Raw genomic sequence first — 19,030 nt, forward strand, 5'->3', positions numbered from 1 at the left:
CACCATGATGATGTTCAGGCGATGCTCTTGAGTAGATAAAGCAAGCCTGTGAGCCACTGAGATCCCACTAAGCCAGAACTCTATAATCCTGAGGTTTAGTTGAACAAGTCTGACTAAAACTGTGATGACTATTTCCATTGACTTTAGGTTCAAAGAAATGTATAACTAGTGAACCAAAACAATTTGGAAAGAGAGAACAGATGACATCATTACACTCGTGTCTTGACAACCAAGTGCATTTTCCCCTTGCCCTTACAAAAGCTATCAGAAAATCAGAAAAAGGCAGAAGAGAGACAAAAGGATGCTCAAACACATGAAACATCTTCCATGTGAGTAAAGGTTAAATAAGCTTGGAGTCGTCATCCTGTGGAAGAGGATGGCATCCATGTCAGTAGAATATCAGTGCCATAGGATACAAGTATTCATTTCTGACACTAAAACTAAAGGTGACTAAACCAAGATAGCAGATGGTAGGTAAAAATAGAACAAAAGGCAGTGCTCCAAAAAATGCTCAGCTATACAGTAAAACTCCCCATCCCAGGACACCATAGATATTAAAAAATTATATGACTTGAAAAGGCAAATTAAGAGGAGAAAGGATGGAAGGAAAATCCACCAGGAGCTACCACCTCAGTTCAGGAAATCCCTGAGCTACAAGCTGATGGAGGCTGAGGGGCTCTTCCAGGGAAGCACTCCTCGTAATTCTCCTGGTTGTTTCCTTTCCTCTCAGCATCTGCCCTTGGCCAGTGCTGAAGATGGGGCCTGGGGCCAGCATGGCCTTGGCACTCACCCAGGCCATTTTCCACAGAAGTTAATATAAGCCTCCAACAGGGGCCATCGCGGTGACCAGTGTTACAATCTCTCAGAAAAGTCTGTTGACAAAACCTTGCCAGATACACAGATCAGAAATAAATGTCAAGTGGGTATATCAGGAAACAAAACCATACTATGAAGAGGTGGCATAGTCTAGTAGTCAAAGCTGGCCTTACTGGAGCTTCTTATTCTTGCCAGTCTCATCTAGTAAGCAAAGAGTACCCATTTGCCCACAGGATGCTTGTGAGTACTCACTAACAGGTGTTTCTAAAGCTTTCTGAAGAGACACCCTCCCAGCCCAGGATGAACAGCAGCACTGGATCCTGCTTACTACAAGTGACGCCCTGCGACTACAGCAGATGGATTTCCTTCCTCCACAGAATTTGTCACAGAGGTTAGAAAAACTGCCAATTGCAAAGAGTATGGCTGAGCCAGAAAATAACTATAATTTATTCTGCTACGTCAAAAAAGAAGCCAGAATACTCCTTGCTGCAGAATAAAGGCTGTAAACCAAAGCCCTCTGAGCTTCAAAGCCAGCCCAGAGCCACACAACTCCTTTAGCCTGAGGATGGTTGCAGGTAAGCCCAGCAGTAAATGACAGCACACAGAAACCTCCTGGGGAGAAGAGACAGTTTCAAATAGCCCATGACGCAGATACCAGAAGAAAGCATTTCTGGACACCCGACACAAAGGCTTCAGTTAATGGATCCTCTTTCCATCCTACGCTTTGTGATAGCACTGTCACACCAACTCCTGTCTCCTCAGTGAGGCAGGGAGCACAAAGATTATACAGAGTGTGTAGGAGGAAGGTAAAATAAAGACAATTTATAAATCAAAACAGAAGAAATAGCACCAAAACCCCTGGGAAGGATTCGGAGCTGGGCTAAGGCAGGATAATTAGCTATGCCTGGAGACATAACAAATTAGGCTCAGCAGAAGCCATTTTGACTTTTTTTTTTTTTCCTGAGACAAAAAAAAAAAAATGTAGGTAAGTTGTTATCTTATATATATATGTATACGATATTTATAAGATATATATGTATCTTATATCTTGCTCTTCCTGTGCCCTTTCACTCTGTTCTTGCTGCCACAGTGCTGGAGCAATTCTGTAACTAGATCCATACTTCATATGCTTGGGGTTAGGATGTTAGAGGGGCAGCAGACCATACCAGCAGTTTCTTCTAACCTGAGAAGTGAGTTCCTTCATCAGCAGCTCAGAAAGAATAAATTCTGCCAGACTCTAACTAGATTTATAGATGTTTCTCCATAGCCAAGAAAACTAGCAGAAAAACAGTGAAATGGACCCACTGACAGTCCATCTTACCTACTGTCCTGTCTCTAATAGTGATGGATAATTAGGCAAAGAGTATAGGAACACAAGAAGTTTGAGATGGTGTCTCTCATAGTGTATCCAGCTTCCTGAGCTATGGTTTGCACCTGCATTTTAAGATTTAATCGAGTCTGATAGATTTTTCATCTGTCAGAGAGAGATCTGTCAGAGAGACATCCATCAGAGAGACGTTTAGCCCTGGGACATGTCCTTTTCCAACCTTCCCTCTCCACAGCACACAGGTGATACTCATTGAGGGGTACGACCAATACGACATGTAACCTCTCTTGAGAAAGCTCCGGAAAGCCCCCAGGCTGTGGATGACCATCTCTCCAGTTCCCATGTATCTGCTCTCAGGTGTCTCAGAATCTCTCCAACTATCAGTACTCAAGTAAAGAACAGAAGTCTTAAAAAGCAACCTTGTTCGGGACTGAGAGGATGCAGAGAAGTGCAGTCTGATGCCCCACAGAGCTGTGGTGTCCCCTGAGATATGCCCAACGTGGCAGGGTCCACATGTGTCCTGCAGCCCGGCCATGCGATGCCCTTCCCATGCATACATGTACCTCTGAGCAGGAAAAATCCAGGTATTGCTTGCTCCCAGGCGCAGTGTTTGACTCTTGTGTTTGGACATGATCTCACACACTGGAGAAGCAGTCCTACCAGGACAAGACACACCAGCCCCTCTGCTTGGCTATGTGGTCTCCTCCAGCACAAGTACGAGCCTCTGCCCTGTGCTGACAGCCTGGAGAAAACAGAGTGGGTGCAGCGGCTCTCTGTCATGTCACATTATTTGTTCTGAAAAACACACAGTGCTTTGGGCACAGCAAAAAGCCCAAAGGACTGAGAATGATAATCAATAAGAGCAGAGTTACCAGCTGGAGGTGGTCTGTGCTCGGCAAGGCCTTGCAAACAAGGTCAAAGAGTTTGAGGTCAAAACATGACACTGCAGCAGGTTTCTCATTCAACTTCTTCCAAACACATCATAAACCGAAGCTAAGGCTTTCAAAAGAATCATTAAAAGCTGGGGTCATAAATACCTGGCAGCAAAGCAGTGACCTGAGTCTCAGAGTCCTACAGAAGGCCTGGTGTTCTGCTGGTCAGGTCAATAGGAACAATGGCATGGTCACCAGTGGGTGCAGAGCCAGGCAGCAACGCCTTCTGGAAACAGTCCTTTACCTCATTTTTGAGGAGTTTTTCCGAGAATATGAAAATAGCTCTGAAAATATATTACCTCTGCTTGGAATGCTGCAGCCTGAAACCGCTAACAACGATGACCTTTCTGCTTTCCCCTGCTTCGGTGTGAAATATTAACAGTCTCCTCAAATTTGACAGAAACCAAAATTTCAAGGGCATAAAATTGCCTGAAATGAAACAGCATAACTACTTGTGGAACCGTGTGTAAAAAAACACCTCCCCACTTCTTATTTGTCAGGGCCGTAACAGCCACACAAATCACTTCTGACCCATGCAGGTAGAGCCACAATTAGTTTAATTACACGGCACAGGCTGTTGTTCAGTCAATTAGACTTTTCCTTCCATCCACACCATTTTAATGACAGCCAAGTAGCCCCAAGGCTCTTGCTTCTTGTTTGGAGCCGTGACCAGCTGATCAGGCCATGGCAGGCTCTGTGCTGATTTTCGGCTGGCTGCAGCAGCAGCATATGCTTGGGCTTCCTGCATCTCCAAATGCCCTGGTGTGACTGAGCTGCTCCGGGGGCACAGGGATGGATCTGCACATCAAATTTACAGGGCTTTGGGGTCAAACACCAGTCCGTGGCCGGGTGAGTGCCAAGAGCTAGCGCAGTGAAGATTTTGCAACTGGGTTTGGCCAAAATTCTCACAGCAAGATTGTCAGGCTGTTTATGTTAGGTGGTGCTGAGGTTTATGAGCAAAAACACCATTTGCATGAAAAGCGTCTTTCGAAATAGCACAGAAGAAAAACAGCACCAATTTGGGGAGTGTAAATCTGAAAGCTGCAATCACACAGGAATTTGGGGATTTGGGGTAGGAATTCTCTCCCGTTGCCCGCAAAAATGATCTGACAGGAAGGAGAAGGGAGGGTGCTGGCATCATGCTGCATGGTTTAGGAGATATTCAAAAACCCTGGCAGGATTGGAAAAAAGTCCCCTAGGGACCCAGGTCTGCTCCTGAGCCTGCAGGCAGGACATGCAGGGGAGGTGTCTGGTACTGTTCTCCAAAACGCCCCCTGCTCAGTATTGTGTCTCCTGACTTGGCAATGCCTGCTGCTTCCAAAGAAGGCTGAAAAAGCCACCTCCACGCCTCTTTCCCACCCTCCTTCACAAGATTTGGGCTGCTGATCTCCAGGTCTGCCCCGTGGCTGTGGCCCACCCTCCCTGCTCTGCCAGCAGCTGTGTGTGACCCAAGTGACACCTGACAACGTGACAGGTCAGCCCCAGATGGCACCATGCCATGACCCCATCCAGCTGGGGAGAGGGGGCGATGGGGCTGTGGGCTGTGTTTTGGGAGCCATTAAATAAGCAGGATGTCAACAGGAGACAGAATATGTCTCTCAGCCCTGTGCTGCAGGCCTGGGGGAGCAGTGGGAGTCCCTCATGGTCCTGACGAAATGAGTGAAGAACCACGGAGCTGCTGGCTTTGGCTCCAGCCTGCTGCCTGGTCACTCTGTCAAGTGACACCTGTATTTCTACATTACAAAAGCAGGAAGAGCAGGGTCAGCTCTTGCAACCTCCAACCCAGCTCTGGATGCTAATTTAAACCTCTTCTAGCTCCTCTTCCCTCAGGAAAAGCAGAGTCAGATCCTCTTCCCCGTGCCAGCCCTTGCTTCATCTACTCTCACCTTGGATCATCACCTGGCACCTCTAAGGAAAGTTTTGGTTTTTTGTGCCTTATTTTTTAAAAGACAACCAAGTGACACAAACAATGTGCTTTTCCCTAAAAGCATCGAGCAGTGTTTGCAATCTTGCTTGAGGATCTTTCACAGCTGTGAAGAGGAGATGAGTGGCATGTGTCTGCTGGGGACCTGGACCTCGTGAGGACCCCTCAGCTCCTGCAGGCCATCCAGACCCAACCTGAGTGGCCACAGCTGAGGCCAGACCACATCTCACAACCACCGTGGCAGCCTCCAAGCAGGCAGAAAGCAGCTCCTCCAGCCCCCGCTGGCTTCCAGATTGGGAAAGACAGACAAGTGGCTTAAAGGCATCCCTGCCTCTATCCGCCTCAGCGAAACTACGGCATTAAAAAGATTAAAGGCCCATTTCTGCCCATTTAAAATGTGCTGATTAAATTAAGAAGCATTTTCCTTCTCCTACATAGTGCAAGCTGGCACACTGGGATGCCAGTTTCACAAAACTGGAATTTTATACAGTTTTGCTTTTTTTTTTTTTTTTTTTTTTCTCTCTGCTTGGAGCAATTCAGAAAATTTTAGCCCAGATTTCTTGCACAGAGACCCACCTGCCTGTTTTCAACCCCAGTCACTTTTTGAGCTCACTCTCAAGTTTCATCTGTATTTGAAAAGGGAGTGCAAGTCTCAGAGACATCAGGTCTGTTGAGAACAAGGGGCTGGAGAGAGGAAAGTGACTCAAATCAGTGCTTCTATGAGAAGAGGCTGCAGTGAGAGCCCAGGGGTGCCCAGGATGGGGTGGTGTGGGGGGTCAGGTAAGGCACCTGTAATGAGGTGGAGGGAAAAAGGATGTCATGCAGAGAGAAGCAGGCATTGTCACAGCCTCACACCTGCCGTTCTCATCTCTGTACAGCCAAGCACCATGCCCAAGCACTACCACCACTGTCCCCAGCTGCCCCCTCACTCTCCCACAGAGGGGCTGTGGTGTCACAGCGGCCATAGCTCCCTGTGTCCCCTCCCTCAGCCCAAACCGTGCCTCTGAGCAGTGATTTTAGCTCAGACCCTGAGCTGCAACAGTGCTCTCAGTGGGACCACAGCCTTCAGGGAGGTGTTTCCCCATCACATCTGCTGCATGAACGGCATGGCTGTCCTGTGCATGGGGGGGAAATAATAACTTCATATGCGTAGAGCTGGATTTCATAAATCTCCAGAGACATTTCAGGTAATGTCAGTGGTTATTTGCTGGGTTGGGCTTGATACTTTTTTTTGGCTTTCCTTCTTTTATTTATTTTTTTCTTTTCTAATGAAGTCACCGAGCAGAGCTCTGGGTGAAATTGGTCTTGCAACTGGAAGTATTGACCTTCACTTGAAAAGGTTATCCTGGACTTCATTATCACAATAATGAAAAGATGAATAAAGAAGAAATGACAAGGAAGCACAAAGGGCACAAACATGTAAGGGTGACTAGAGCCTGCCTCCCCCCAATTTCCAGTGTGGCAAGGGAGCAATCTGTCCTTCTCTTGTGTGGCTGAGGAGTAAGGGTCTGGCCACTGCATGTCCCCATTAGCTGGGAAGTTCCCAGGTGGGGCATGACCTGTCCATAAAGGCAGGGACAAGGACAGCACCCACTGCTCATGGAGTAGGGTGAGCAGGTAAAAACCCTGCCCTGCCCCAAAAGCCTTCACTACAGCACTCATCTGAGAGCATGGAGGGGAGATAGACAAGGGTGGGAGGAGGAGATGTGGCAGCTACCAACCACTGCATCACATTTCCACGAGACCCATCTAGGCCAGGATCTTTCAAAACGTAGCCCCTGTGAAACCGTCCAGCATCACTTGAGCACGCAGCTCTGAGAAAGACCAGAGCCTCCAGACAAAGAGGACAGCAGCCTTCTCCTGCTGCAGCACAGCCAAGCTGTAGAGGAAATCTGTGTCCCACTTTCAGATGCCAAACTCTTTGTTCTCCTTCCCCATGAAAACAGAGAGATAATCATGGCCCAGAGCCCCGAGGCTGCTGTGAGGCTCAGTTTGTTAATGTGCTTTTGGGGGTTGGAAAACAGAGTATGGCAGAGGCAGCCCTCTCTGCAGGAGCCACACAAGAGGATTGCTAGCTGGCAGCCCTTTGACTGCATTTTTCCTGGAAGCCACCCAGAAAACATGCAAGGCCATCATCCCCTGCTGTCTAGGATCAGCCTGCAACTGGCTGGGCATTTTAATTCCTACTGCTTTAACACTCAGAGCTTCCTTCTCCTCTCCCTACATCTTGTGCTAAGTGCTATACAGTGGTGCAGAATGACCAGCTCTTCCCCCAGGACTTGTGATACCAGGAGATAAGGCTGGGGAAGGAAAGGCTGTCATTGCGTGCCTTGGCTGGCCGTGGTAGGGTGCAGGTCCCGAACCTCTGGGGTCAGGCTCAGACTTTATTGCACGAGGAGGTGCCAGGGATTCCTCCACAGCCAGGGACTGCAGGAGCCAGGCACAGTGGTCACTTGCTGTATCCCCAGGACATAGCACCTGGAGGTCTGTCGCAGTATAAGGACATTAGTCATTCATTCCTTGTGGCCATTAAGTTTCTCAAGAAGAAAGCACATGTGCAGCTTCCTGTCTTCAGTTTTATTCTCATTCTCCTTTGCATCCCAAACTATGGTAGAGCTTCTCTTGGAGGGAGGGAAATACAGGGAGGAGGACCAAAATTAAACGTGTTGGAGATGTCCACCAGACACTGGCAGAGTCACAGCATGGTCGCCAGCCAGCTGGTGAGCCCTTGGTGGGCAGGGTGCAGCTTTCTCTTCCTCCAGGCAGTGCTCCCTCAGCCCCACATCCAACCCGAGGTATGGAGCAGAGCTCAGTGCCTGCAGCCACCCTTCCCCAGGGATGCTGGTGCATGGCCATGCTCCCTTCCCCAATCTCCACACTCCCACATCCAGGTCCTGCTCTTCCACCTACCTGAGGATGCCCACCGGGACCTTACGGTGCGTGGAGCTGCTCCAGAAGACACCAGCCCAGGGAAGCACGTAGTGACCCGCTGCTGTGCACAGAGGGGAGCTATCAGCCTCGCCCCACACAGTTCCTCATCGCCTGTATTGACGAGCCCTTAATGAGCTTTGCGCTCACGTCCAGTCAAATCAACACCCAGCATGTCGCGGCCGGGGGGGGGGGGGGGACCCAGAGCCACTGGAAAAACACAGGGTGCTGGGAATGATGAGGCTCCAAGGGCATGGGTAGGAGCTCTGGCCAAGGGCCTGGTGCCAAAAACTGTCAGGGAGGATGGGGTATTTTGGCCCCTGTGACCCAGGCTCTCAGCCTTTCAGAGGGCTTCTTCGCAGCCCCTGGTGAATCCCATCTCCTGGGCGATGCGTGGGCACAGCAATGAGGGTGCTGGGCATGACAGGAGGCTCAGCTCTGGCCTGAGCTTGCTTTGTACCAGTCATGAGGCCCAGGCTGGGAAAGAGCTTTCTGAATGAAACGTTGTGTTACCAGGTCGGATGTACTTTGGCTGAACAAACCAAATAGAGCACTCACCTGCAAATGGCATTCAGTGGGGAGCCAGTAGCAAAGCCCCTGGCCTTACTTGCAAAAAGGAATGAAAATCCAGCTATAGCGACACATAACACTACCTATCTGCAGGCCTCGCATTAGCCTGTCCATTGCTGTTCCTTCTTGGTTGTCAGTCTCCTCAAGCCCCATTCCTGATGTGACACCTCCTAAAATAAAAGCAGAGAGAGACCATAGCAGCTGTGCAGGGCAGACAGAGACCTCAGGTCTGGGACTGCAGCAGGGAAACAGCAGAAGATAGGTGATTTTAGGGCTTCCCACGCAGCCCCAGCTGAGGACCATCTGAGAGCAGCGGTGGCTCAACTGCAACTGCCGGGTGCCATAGGCAAAGTCATGCAGTCCTTTCCCTGGGAACACGATAAACCATCTCCCCACCTCATGCACTGCTGGCTTGGAGAGCAAACAGGTCACGAAGCAGCCATTTCCACTGAAGGGATAAAAAATGAGTTTGAAAGCAACACGTTTTCTGCAAAAGGTTAGTTGTCCAAGTTAGAGGCAGAAGCAAGCAGCCAGTATCAAAGACACTGGGGAGTGTGAATTTCAGCCTGACACAAGCAACCCCTTTCTTTCCCAAAAGAAAGGGAAATGGGATCAAGAAAAGAAGAGAGGCTGGAGATATTTCATACTTGGCTAGAAGTAGACACGGGCTGGTGAGCCCAAATGAATTTGGGAACGTGCCGTAGAAGAGAATTTGCTTGGAACGATGGGATTTGGAGCTGTTCTCTTGGTTGTTGTCCATAAACATTCATGAGACTAAATTTTGATTCGCCAGCATGTTCACAGAAAATGGGAGCTTGGCAGATACTCAGACAAATACTCGCTGGCTTGAGTATTTGCATTTGAAGCGTTTGGGCTGCCACCTCCAAAGCTTTTGGTGGCTTGGGAGCTATCCAGAGGAAGAGCCCAACCCCACCGTATCATCTGGGTGAGTAAACACAAGTGCGAGGAGTGTTTTCTGAATAACAGATATTGGATGCAATGACAGCAGTAAAAGCAGCCAAATAATCAGGCTAGCCATCTCTTGGTTTAAAATTCATTTGCAAAAATCATTAGCACAATAATTGTAAAATAAGCAGAGGTATAATCACTCGAGGATAATTTGCAAAGAGGAAGAGGGCTGCACTCCCTGAAAAGAGCTGCTACGAGCTGTTAGGCTGCCTGGCTCTGGCAGAGGCCAGCAGCCCACCCACTCCAAGGGAAGCAACGCTGGCCAGCACGGCAGGTCTGGCAGGTATTGCTTTTTGGGGCTCACTCTGAGGCATGGCCCTCTTAGGGATCCTGCCAGCCTGTGCTGTGGCCACGCTTGATTCCACTCCTTCCTTCCCCCCCAAGGAGGCTCAGTACTCAGCACAGGTCTGACTCCTGGCACCTCTTCTCCCCAGGAAACCTTCGAGGACCTGGATTCCCCCGATCTCAGGCACCTTGTGTGGTCTCTCCCTGTTGAGCTGTGGCACAGGTTATCTGATTGCCTCAGACATCAATAGCTCTTCACAGGCTGCCTCCCGGGATGCACAGCTTCTTGGAAATCCTTCCCACAGAAATCTGTTCAATACTTTACCCAGCTAGCACTGTTATTTACAACTGCCTTCACCCACTGGTCTTAAAACTACATTTATGGCACTTGCCCCTGCAGCTGCTGGGAGCCCTGGGGAGCAATTTTATTTGGAAATCACCTATTTCAAAACAGGCATTTTTAAATCATGTCCATTGCCAGCAGCAGAAACAAAGCAGAACATGGTGGAAGAACCAAAAACCACAAAGAAAAACAGTAAGAAAAAAAAAAAATGTACAAGAAGAGAAAGAAATTTCCACCCTGGTAGAGATTAAGGGTGACCTGCAAAAGGAAAATAAATTAGGTTGAAGGACATTTTTTTCTGGACTCACCAAATTGTTTTTCCCCCTCTAATACTCTAGAGACACAGGGAACTAGTGAGATAACGTCTGCTGGAGATACTGCAAGTAAGAGTTCATCAGCTGTGAAACAGCCAGATTCTTTTAAGCTCAGTGTTTTTTCTTGTTTCTCCTGTGCATACCACCTTAATTCATTTGGTCAAGAAACACCTGGGAGAAAAACTTCCTCTGCTAAAGATTTATAACCACTGAGATTTCAGATAGCAGGTGAGACCTGGAGGACCAAGCCTCCTCCAGCACAAAATGAAGAAGATCAACCTGACAGGCCCTGAGATGTGTTATGGGAGGAGGGGGGATACTAGGTCATTAGCAGGAAATCCATTTATTCAAAAAGGTCACAGTGGCATTTTCCTTATTATTCCTTTGAATGAAGAGCTTTCACAGCCAGTTTGTTTCAGCAGGGGACGTAGGTATGTGACGGATTTTTCCATTTGATAGAAATAAATGTCTGTACATAAGGAGGTTGCTGAGAGAAGAGAAACACACTGCTCCACGAGGGGCAACATGCCTATGGCACTGTTAACTGCTAAAGCACAGTGCAAGACCCAGGTCTCCAGTATCTGCAATGTGCTCCTCTTGGCCAGCACAATGGCAAGGGGCACCAGGCCACAGGAGAAAGAGCTAGGACAGACACCAGCTGCAGGATTTCTGCAGAGAAGAGGACTTTGGGTAAGACTGTGGTACCTATCCATCGGCAGAAAGTGTGGGGCGCTCTCTTAGGCCTTGTCTGTGTAAGTAACCAGTGTTGCCTGTCTAAATCAAAACCAGCTAGGCTAAATTAAACCAGAGCAGCCCCCTTTGCAAGCAGTTTAAAAACCATTTAGGTGGGCATAGTCAGGTTGATGCAAGCATGCCTGTGTCTGTAGGCTGTTTTGATTAATGTAGTTAAAATACCTGAACATCTTTCTATCAGTGAAACTGTTCTCATGAGGGATTGTGATGATTTAGCTCTAGTGCTTCTAAATGCATCCAAAAACAGCGTGAAAAGTAACCTGTCTTCAACTTAGCTTAAACTTGATCATGATGGACTTAATACAAATTAAAATCAGTATGATTGGAACATAAGTAGAATTGTCCACATATACTTAGATTTAACTGGAATTATACCCCATGTTAAACCACCCCAACTTGAAAGTAAATGCATCCTTAGGTCTAATTACATCATTGGCATATCTCTGCCAGGAGAGCGTATAATTTTTTACCCTCTTTATTAAGAGGCTTATGCTGAAAAAAGTTCCAAGGTAGATGTTTTAAATCAGCATAAATACAGTTATACGGGTGAGATCTTCCATGACTGGTCATCTGCACAAAACTGTCAGTGAATAAGGAGGAGAGAAAAGACAAGGAGAGTCTCCAATATGGGAAAAGCTAAGGCCCATCTCTTCTGTGAAGTGCCATGCAGATGAAACCCCTTTTACAGCAGCATGGGAAGGGTCAGCACAGGCACCCCTGTGCAGGGTGATGCTGGCAAGAGGAACGGAGCAGAGCAGGTCTGGGTTAAGGAAAGCATCCCCAGCTTTGCTGCTGCTTGGCCACGTAATGCACACACACAAAGCGAGCCGTTGTTGGCAGCAATTGTATTTCACCCCCTCGGGGACCTTCCTTGTATCGATAGAATTGGACGTCAGGAAATTGTTTTGCCGTCACTCGATGGGCCATATGCACGTCAGCCTCTCTGAGGGACTCTGGCCAGAACAATTTGAAGGTGCTGCTGACACCTCTGCCTGGGTCCATAAGAGGGGATGAACAAGATGAACAGGAGAGGAGTGGCGTTTGGAGCAAGCACCCCCCTGCCCATTACAAATAAAGCCCAGCTTCGACTGCACAGAGCCCTGGGAAGCAGAAAAGTGGGACTGAGCTCTCCCACCCCCAAATACCAGGGAAATGTCACACCCCAACTGCCCCATACTGAACTCCAAAAGAGGCTGGGGTGAGGGTCCTTTGGCTCATACAGATAAGTTATGTAAAACTTTATGCACCAAATAACTTCTAAACACTGAGTTCTTTTACTGCTTCTCCTGGACAAGGAGTTTTCAGGGGCAGGACAACCGAGGGCTGTCCTCAGGGTGCAGTTTCACTTATCCCCTGTGTTACTCTTTATCTGGGCAGCAGGTTTAAAGCTGAGCCCTGGAAGAGCAGCCAGCCCGGTGCTGGCAGCAGGACAGACACCCATGGGGTAGGACTCCACTGCTGTTGCCCTGTGACGTGACCGACATCCACATCACACCAGTGCCAATGGGAGCCACCATCCCAGACTGTTCCTCATCAAAAAAAAAAAATGTAACAACAAAAAAATAAGACTGTCTGGGCATTTTTTTTCCAAAGTTATGGGATTAACAACAGCACCGGACCATTTCCCATTGCTAGTGCCCCCTGCCATCCTTGAGAGCTTAACCTGGGGTTTCTGATGCAAGCTGTTGTGCCCAAGTCCCAGCAGAGAGCCCTGTGGTTCCAGGGATGCTGGCTGAGAAACACCTGGCTCCAGCTCCCAGGGCATCCCCACTACAAAGCTGGATAAGCCTGTGTGTGGGAGGGAGGCTCACGTTGGACGAGGTGGTGATGGCCCTTCTCCAGGTTGTGGGGAAGTGACAGGCTGCTTTTTGTTTCAGAGTGGGTTTATTCTCCCTGAGAAAAAGAAGCTTGTTTCATCGACTGCTGAAATATGAGCTTGCGAGAGGCACCAGACTGCCTGTCATCACTCACCCCTCTTCAGAGACTGTTACCCACACCGTGGCACAACAAAGGCCTCACACTCGATAAAGCATATTTTGGAAAAGTCTACTGTCTACTGGCAAAAAAAAAGGAATGAGAGTGAGTCCTCCAATCCAGAGCAACCATCCTAGACTGCAATGGGGAGACATTCCCTGTCCTGGCCATTACCCAGGCCGGGCAGGAAATTGTTCTACAGCCTATTAGAAAAGGGGAATTAAATCGAGAGGCTGCATTTCTCAGCATGGTCTGCCAAGTCACCAAAAGCACGACAGAGCTGACTCACCCACGATTGGCTTTGCACAGACACTGAAAGCATGTGGAATCCCTACTGGGAATCCCTAATTCCTCTCCATATAGCTTTCCATGTGCAGGCCTGACAAACCAGAACAGACAGCTCTGAAATTATGTCCTCCTGTGCAGAGACCGCTGTGGGTCAGGCGTGCAAAACAGACCAGGATCGTGTCCCAGGAGCAGCTGAGGGGGAGAGGTTTGTTCTGGGTTTAAAAACAAAAGGAGGAAAAAAAAATCCAACCCCCAAGCATTGTTAGAAATGTTTCTTCTAGATCCTTCTCACAGAAACCACTCCTATGGCCCCCTGCTACCAAAACCTTGCCACATAAACCCACTACACTCCACCCCTCACCTCTGTGAAAGTCATATTTAAGAATAATCACAATATACTCTCACTTTACAGTCATTACCATCTTCACATACTTGACTTACATCAAAAAGAAAAAGAGTTCCCCACACCACCAATATTGTGTATGAATTAGAAAGCAGTTATTCTTTATTAACAGCGCTGGGTTTGTGGGGGATAATTCCAGGACCTCCCTGGCTCCCAGGGGCAGTTCCCAGGCCGCAGGCCGACCTGCTGGCCTGGACCCCAGCCTGGCAGACATTGCTCCTGTCAGCATGGAGCAGCCATCTCATGTCAGCAGTTTCTCACAACAGTCTGGTGACCTCTGTCAGTGCTGCCATCAGGGGCACCCCGAGACCCTTGTGATGCCACCAGAGAGTCACTGTCACCCTATGGCCTCACAAAGGGTGGCTGGTCATAAGTGTCCTGAGCATTGTGCCTGCATCCAGTCCAGCTGTTGGTACTCGAGTGCTCGAGGTCCCATTGCTGGAAGGTGAGAGGCGGAGGTGTTGCAGGAAGCACACGCGAAGCCCATGTTGTCGCACGCTATCCATCGAGGTCCTTCGGTAATGTTATCAAATACTGATACATATATGTACCTCATCTGTCCTAAGTGTAGTCTTGTGAAGTATAACCTATCATCAGCATATTTGCCATTTTAATAGCAGTGTTTGAAATCCATACTAATATTTAGTGCTACAGTACTATAGACAAGTTGGTTGAACTTAGAAAGCCAGCAACACGAGGGGAAGCACCGAGGTCCTGCCAGCGACCCGCAAGGGAGGTGCTGAGGACCGCAGGCTGCTGATAAGCGCCTGGCACCAGGACAGAGGACCACAGAGGATGACCATCTCCACGCCGGGGCGGCTGCAGGCACCATGAACCGGCCACAGCAGGAGCAGCCAGAGGAGGCCCCCGGGGATGAGGCATGCCCCATCTGCTTGGGCCGGCTCTCCAACCCATCTTGCATCGACCCCTGCAGGCACTCCTTTTGCCTGGAGTGCATCCATGTCTGGGCTGCTGAAAGAGCCAACTGCTCAATGTGCCGCGGGCCCATCACAGCCATCATGCACTTGGTGCCTCCCGCCCAGCGCGATGCCTCGTCCCGCCAACCCCGCAGAAGATCACGGCACAATGTGGGGCTAGGGCAGCGGCAGCAGCGGCGGAGGAGCCCCTCGAGCTATCGGTCCCGCAGCATCTCTCCCAGGCGCAGGGAGCACAGCCCCTCCATGGCACAACAACTTGCCCAAAGCTTTTCATGGCACTCGGGGCACGGACTGCATTGGTCCCTGCAGGATGACAACATCGGGGACATACTCTGGCTGTGAAGGGTCCAGCTGGAGGAACCGGGGTCTGGTGACCATGCGGGCCGGGAGGCCAGGCCCCAAGCATGAGCAGGGCCTCACCTGGGGATGGGCTGGGGGTGGCAGCCACAATTACCCCAGTATTAAATTGACTTTTCCACCCTGCAAAGCCTCTGCCTGCACTTATTCCTTCATCGGTCAGTGGAGAGGGGGGTTGGGAGGTGTGGGGGGGCTGAACGCTGCCTGCGCCACAAATTGTTTTGGGGATGTCTGCTCTTGATGGAGAACAGCTGTGGGTGGCAGGTCCCCAAGGGAGACTTGGGGATGAGAAGTCATTTGGGGGATGAGAAGTCATCATGGGAATGGGAAACTGTTGGGGACGGGAGCAGTCACAGAGGTGACCTGGCCCAACTGGGAAAAAGGCTGACAGCAAAAGTCTCCTAAAAGCCTGGCAGCGGAGAATGCCTGCCAGCTGGGGAATGGGGCCTGGCAACCCAGAGCATCCTTGGCAGGCGCTGCTGGCCTCCTGCAAGTGCAGCCTAAGGGTACCTAAGAACCAGAGACTTTCTGAATACAGCACCACCAAGGGCAAAGGCAAGGAACTGTAAGAGCAACAGACGGTCTCAGAAGGAGGAATTGCTCTGGGAAAGGTGCCATTCTCAGAGACTACGAATCACAGAATCACAGAATACTAGGGATTGGAAGGGACCTTGAAAGACCATCTAGTCCAATCCCCTGCCAGAGCAAGAACACCTAAATCATATCACACAGGAACACACGCATCCAGGCATGTTTAGAAAGTCTCCAGAGAAGGAGACTCTAGAACCCACCCCTGGACAGCCTGTTCCAGTGCTCTGTCACCCTCACTGTAAAAAAAGTTTTGTCTCCTACTTAAGAGGACCCTCTTATGTTCCAGCTTGCACCCATTGCCCCTTGTCCTATCATTGGATGTCAACGAGAAGAGCCTGGCTCTGTTCTCCTGACACTTGTCCTGTACATGTTCATAAACATTAACAAGGTCACCCCTCAGTCTCCTCTTCTCCAAGCTAAAGAGACCCAGCTCCCTCAGCCTTTCCTCGTAAGGAAGACGCTCCACTCCCTTAGTCATCCTTGTGGCTCTGCACTGGACTCTCGGTGTCTATAAGTGCTACGTAATAGAATGGACACAAAACAGATTTTCTAATCATATGCCAAGGCACATTTGCATATATTCCAACTTCTGTGCTTTTTTCCTCATTACAAGCACGTTTATTTACAAAAACATTCTTCAACTCTGAATCCAGGATCTTGGCAAAATTATTTCTTTCAAAACATGGACTTCATCACTTTGTGGTCTTATATACATATATGCATGTTGGGTTGCACGTGAATTGAGTACTCTTTCCTCAGGTTGCTTAGGAAGATGGTAACAAAAAACACGTCAGAGCAAGAACTGCAACCTTGACTAGGCTGGGGACGGGCACATGAGCTGGTGTGCTGTGAACTACCTTTGAAGGTAAAGTCATGGTGGAAATCAAAGCAACCTGAAAAGGAACCTGGTGCAGAGGGTGCACCACATACTTTAAAGCAGTATCTCTGATTTAGACATGCTGCCTCCTGAGTTAGACAGAAGAAAAGGTGTTCTGGAGTCTCTTGTAGCAGGAGGAATGGAACCGACTTGCATTGAAATCTTGCAGAGCTTTAAACCTCCATGTTGATACATACTGACTTTTGCTTTAATCTGCTGATGTCTTTCCTCCCTTTTTTTCTTCACTATTTTTTTCCCAGTTTTAGACTTGTCCTGGGGAGTTCTCCTAAAGCATGTTATTAACAGTCCTGAAACCATGTAACTTCTTATACATAAAGCCTGAAACCATGTAACTTCTTATACATAAAGCCTTTTTTTGTTTTGTTTTGTTTTGTTTTTTGATAGTAACAACTTTGCATATAACACAGATCCTAGAATGGCCTGGGTTGAAAAGGACTTTAAAGATCATCCAGTTTGAACCCCCCTGCTCTGGGCAAGGTTGCTAACCACTAGAGCAGACTGCTCAGATCCAGCCTGGCCTTGAATGCCTCCAGAGATGTGGCATTCACAAACTCTCTGGGCAACTTGTTCCTCTGAGCTCTTGCACTCCCAGAAGGGTGTCCTTAAAGAGCTGCCAACTCTGCTTGGTTCCTATGCCCTTAAGGACAGTTTTCCAGGGGATCCCAGCCAGTAATTCCTTGAGTAATTCCAAACTCCACAAGGGTATGGTCGCTACAGCCCAGGTGGCCTCCAATCTTAACCTCTCTCATGCTCTCTTCCACATTGGTGAGCACCAGGTCTAGTAAGACTTCACCTTGGGTCGGTCCGTCTATTACCTGGACCAGGATGTTATCCTCAACAGACTCCAGGAATCTCCTGGATTGCCTGGAACTCACCGTGCCACTACCCCAGCAGAGATCCAGGTGGTTGAAATCCCCCATCAGGACAAGAGCTTGTGAGTGTGACAGTTCTTGCAGCTGAAGCAAGAAGGCCTCGTCAAAAGACTCCCCTGATCAGGTGGCCTGTAGCAGACCCCAGCCACAAGATGTCCTTTACCGGACCAATCCTTGATTTTCACCCACAAGCTCTCTAGTTGGTCGTGGCTGTTTCTCAGGCACAGCTCTTCACAATCCATCCACTTCTTAACACAGAGGGCAACTCCTCCTCCCCTCCTTCCCACCTATCCCTTCTGAACAGTTTGTAGCCATCAACAGCCACACTCCAGTCATGGGAATCATCCCACCAGGTTTCCATGATGGCAACTACACCCTAGTTTCCTACTAGCATGGTGGCCTCCAGCTCCTCCTATTTGTTACCCATACCACGTGCATTAGTGTAAATGCACGTCAGCTGGGCCACCTCTGGGGAGGGACAAGCCCTGATACCCTCCTAGCCATACTCAGGTGTCTGCATAGTAACCAACCTCTCACCAACCTTTGTGTCTTTCCTGCAAAATGTTATGTCATCCTCATCCTTCACCAAGATGCAAGACTGCAAGGGCTTGCTAGCACATTCCTTGCCCACAAGAAGTGGCATGTTACTTCAGGTAGTGTCCTCGGTTCCACCCCCACCCCTCTCCATACCTAGTTAAAAGCTCTGTCAATGAACCCTGCCAACTCCCATCCTAAAACCCTTTTCTGCCAGTGGAAAGACCTGTTCCTGTCTGTTGTCAGCAGGCTTGGTCTCATGTAAATTGACTCAAGGTCAAAAAAAAACAAAACCCTGCCGGTTACACCAGGCTCGGAGCCAATTATTAACCCTCTGGCTCATCATGTCCAGTCCCTCATTATTTCCTATAACTGGAGGGACAGAGGAGAACACGGCTTGTGCTCCCAAACCCTTGACCAGTCTCCCCAAGGCTCTGAAGTCCTTCTTCATAGTCCTTAGAGGAGTTCTTCCTATTTCGTCACTGCCTACCTGAAACAACAAAAGAGGACAATAGTCCGAGGCCTGTACAAGTGAAAGAAGTTTCTTTTGAGCTGTATTTTGCAGCTTCTGTGATAATAGTTAGTCCAGTTTAGAACTGACAGAATTCCAATTTGGAATTGATTATACTTCCAGGTGTATTATGTAACTGTATCCAATCTGAATAAATTCTTCCTTTTCACCAGCATTGCATGGTTTCAGGTCTGAACTGGTGTAGTGGGTTAACGTGGCAAGGTTTGGTAGCAGGGGACCATAGGGGTGGCTTCTGTGAGAAGGATCTAGAAGCTGCCCCATGTTTGGTAAGGGCCCCACTGCTGACCAGAGCTGAGCCAATAAGTGATGTTGTTTTGTGCCTCTGTGAGAGCATATTTAAGACAGGGAATAAAAAAAAAAACACTGTGCCACACAGCAGCTGGGAGAGTGAGAGGAGTGAGGAACAGCCTTGCAGGCGCCAAGGTCAGTGAAGAAGGAGGGGGAGAGGTGCTCCAGGTGCTGGAGCAGAAGTCCCCTGCGGC

General features: G+C 48.9%; 2 long non-coding RNA genes across 2 annotated transcripts; one reads left to right on the forward strand and one right to left on the reverse strand.

Annotated features, from left to right (window-relative positions):
- Nucleotides 1-1,907: 1,907 nt before the first annotated feature.
- On the reverse strand, nt 1,908-15,800 carry LOC118177613. Its single transcript, XR_004755876.1, has 3 exons — nt 15,511-15,800; nt 12,936-12,939; nt 1,908-1,919 (listed from the first exon to the last, which is right to left on the reverse strand). It is a non-coding gene; the product is annotated as an uncharacterized LOC118177613 (long non-coding RNA).
- On the forward strand, nt 13,741-17,630 carry LOC118177617. The gene is made up of 3 exons (XR_004755877.1): nt 13,741-14,192; nt 17,542-17,550; nt 17,621-17,630. It is a non-coding gene; the product is annotated as an uncharacterized LOC118177617 (long non-coding RNA).
- The last annotated feature ends 1,400 nt before the right edge of the window (nt 17,631-19,030 follow it).

Source organism: Oxyura jamaicensis, chromosome 1 (genome assembly GCF_011077185.1).
Source record: "Oxyura jamaicensis isolate SHBP4307 breed ruddy duck chromosome 1, BPBGC_Ojam_1.0, whole genome shotgun sequence".
In the NCBI taxonomy this organism is placed as follows: Eukaryota; Metazoa; Chordata; class Aves; order Anseriformes; family Anatidae; genus Oxyura; species Oxyura jamaicensis.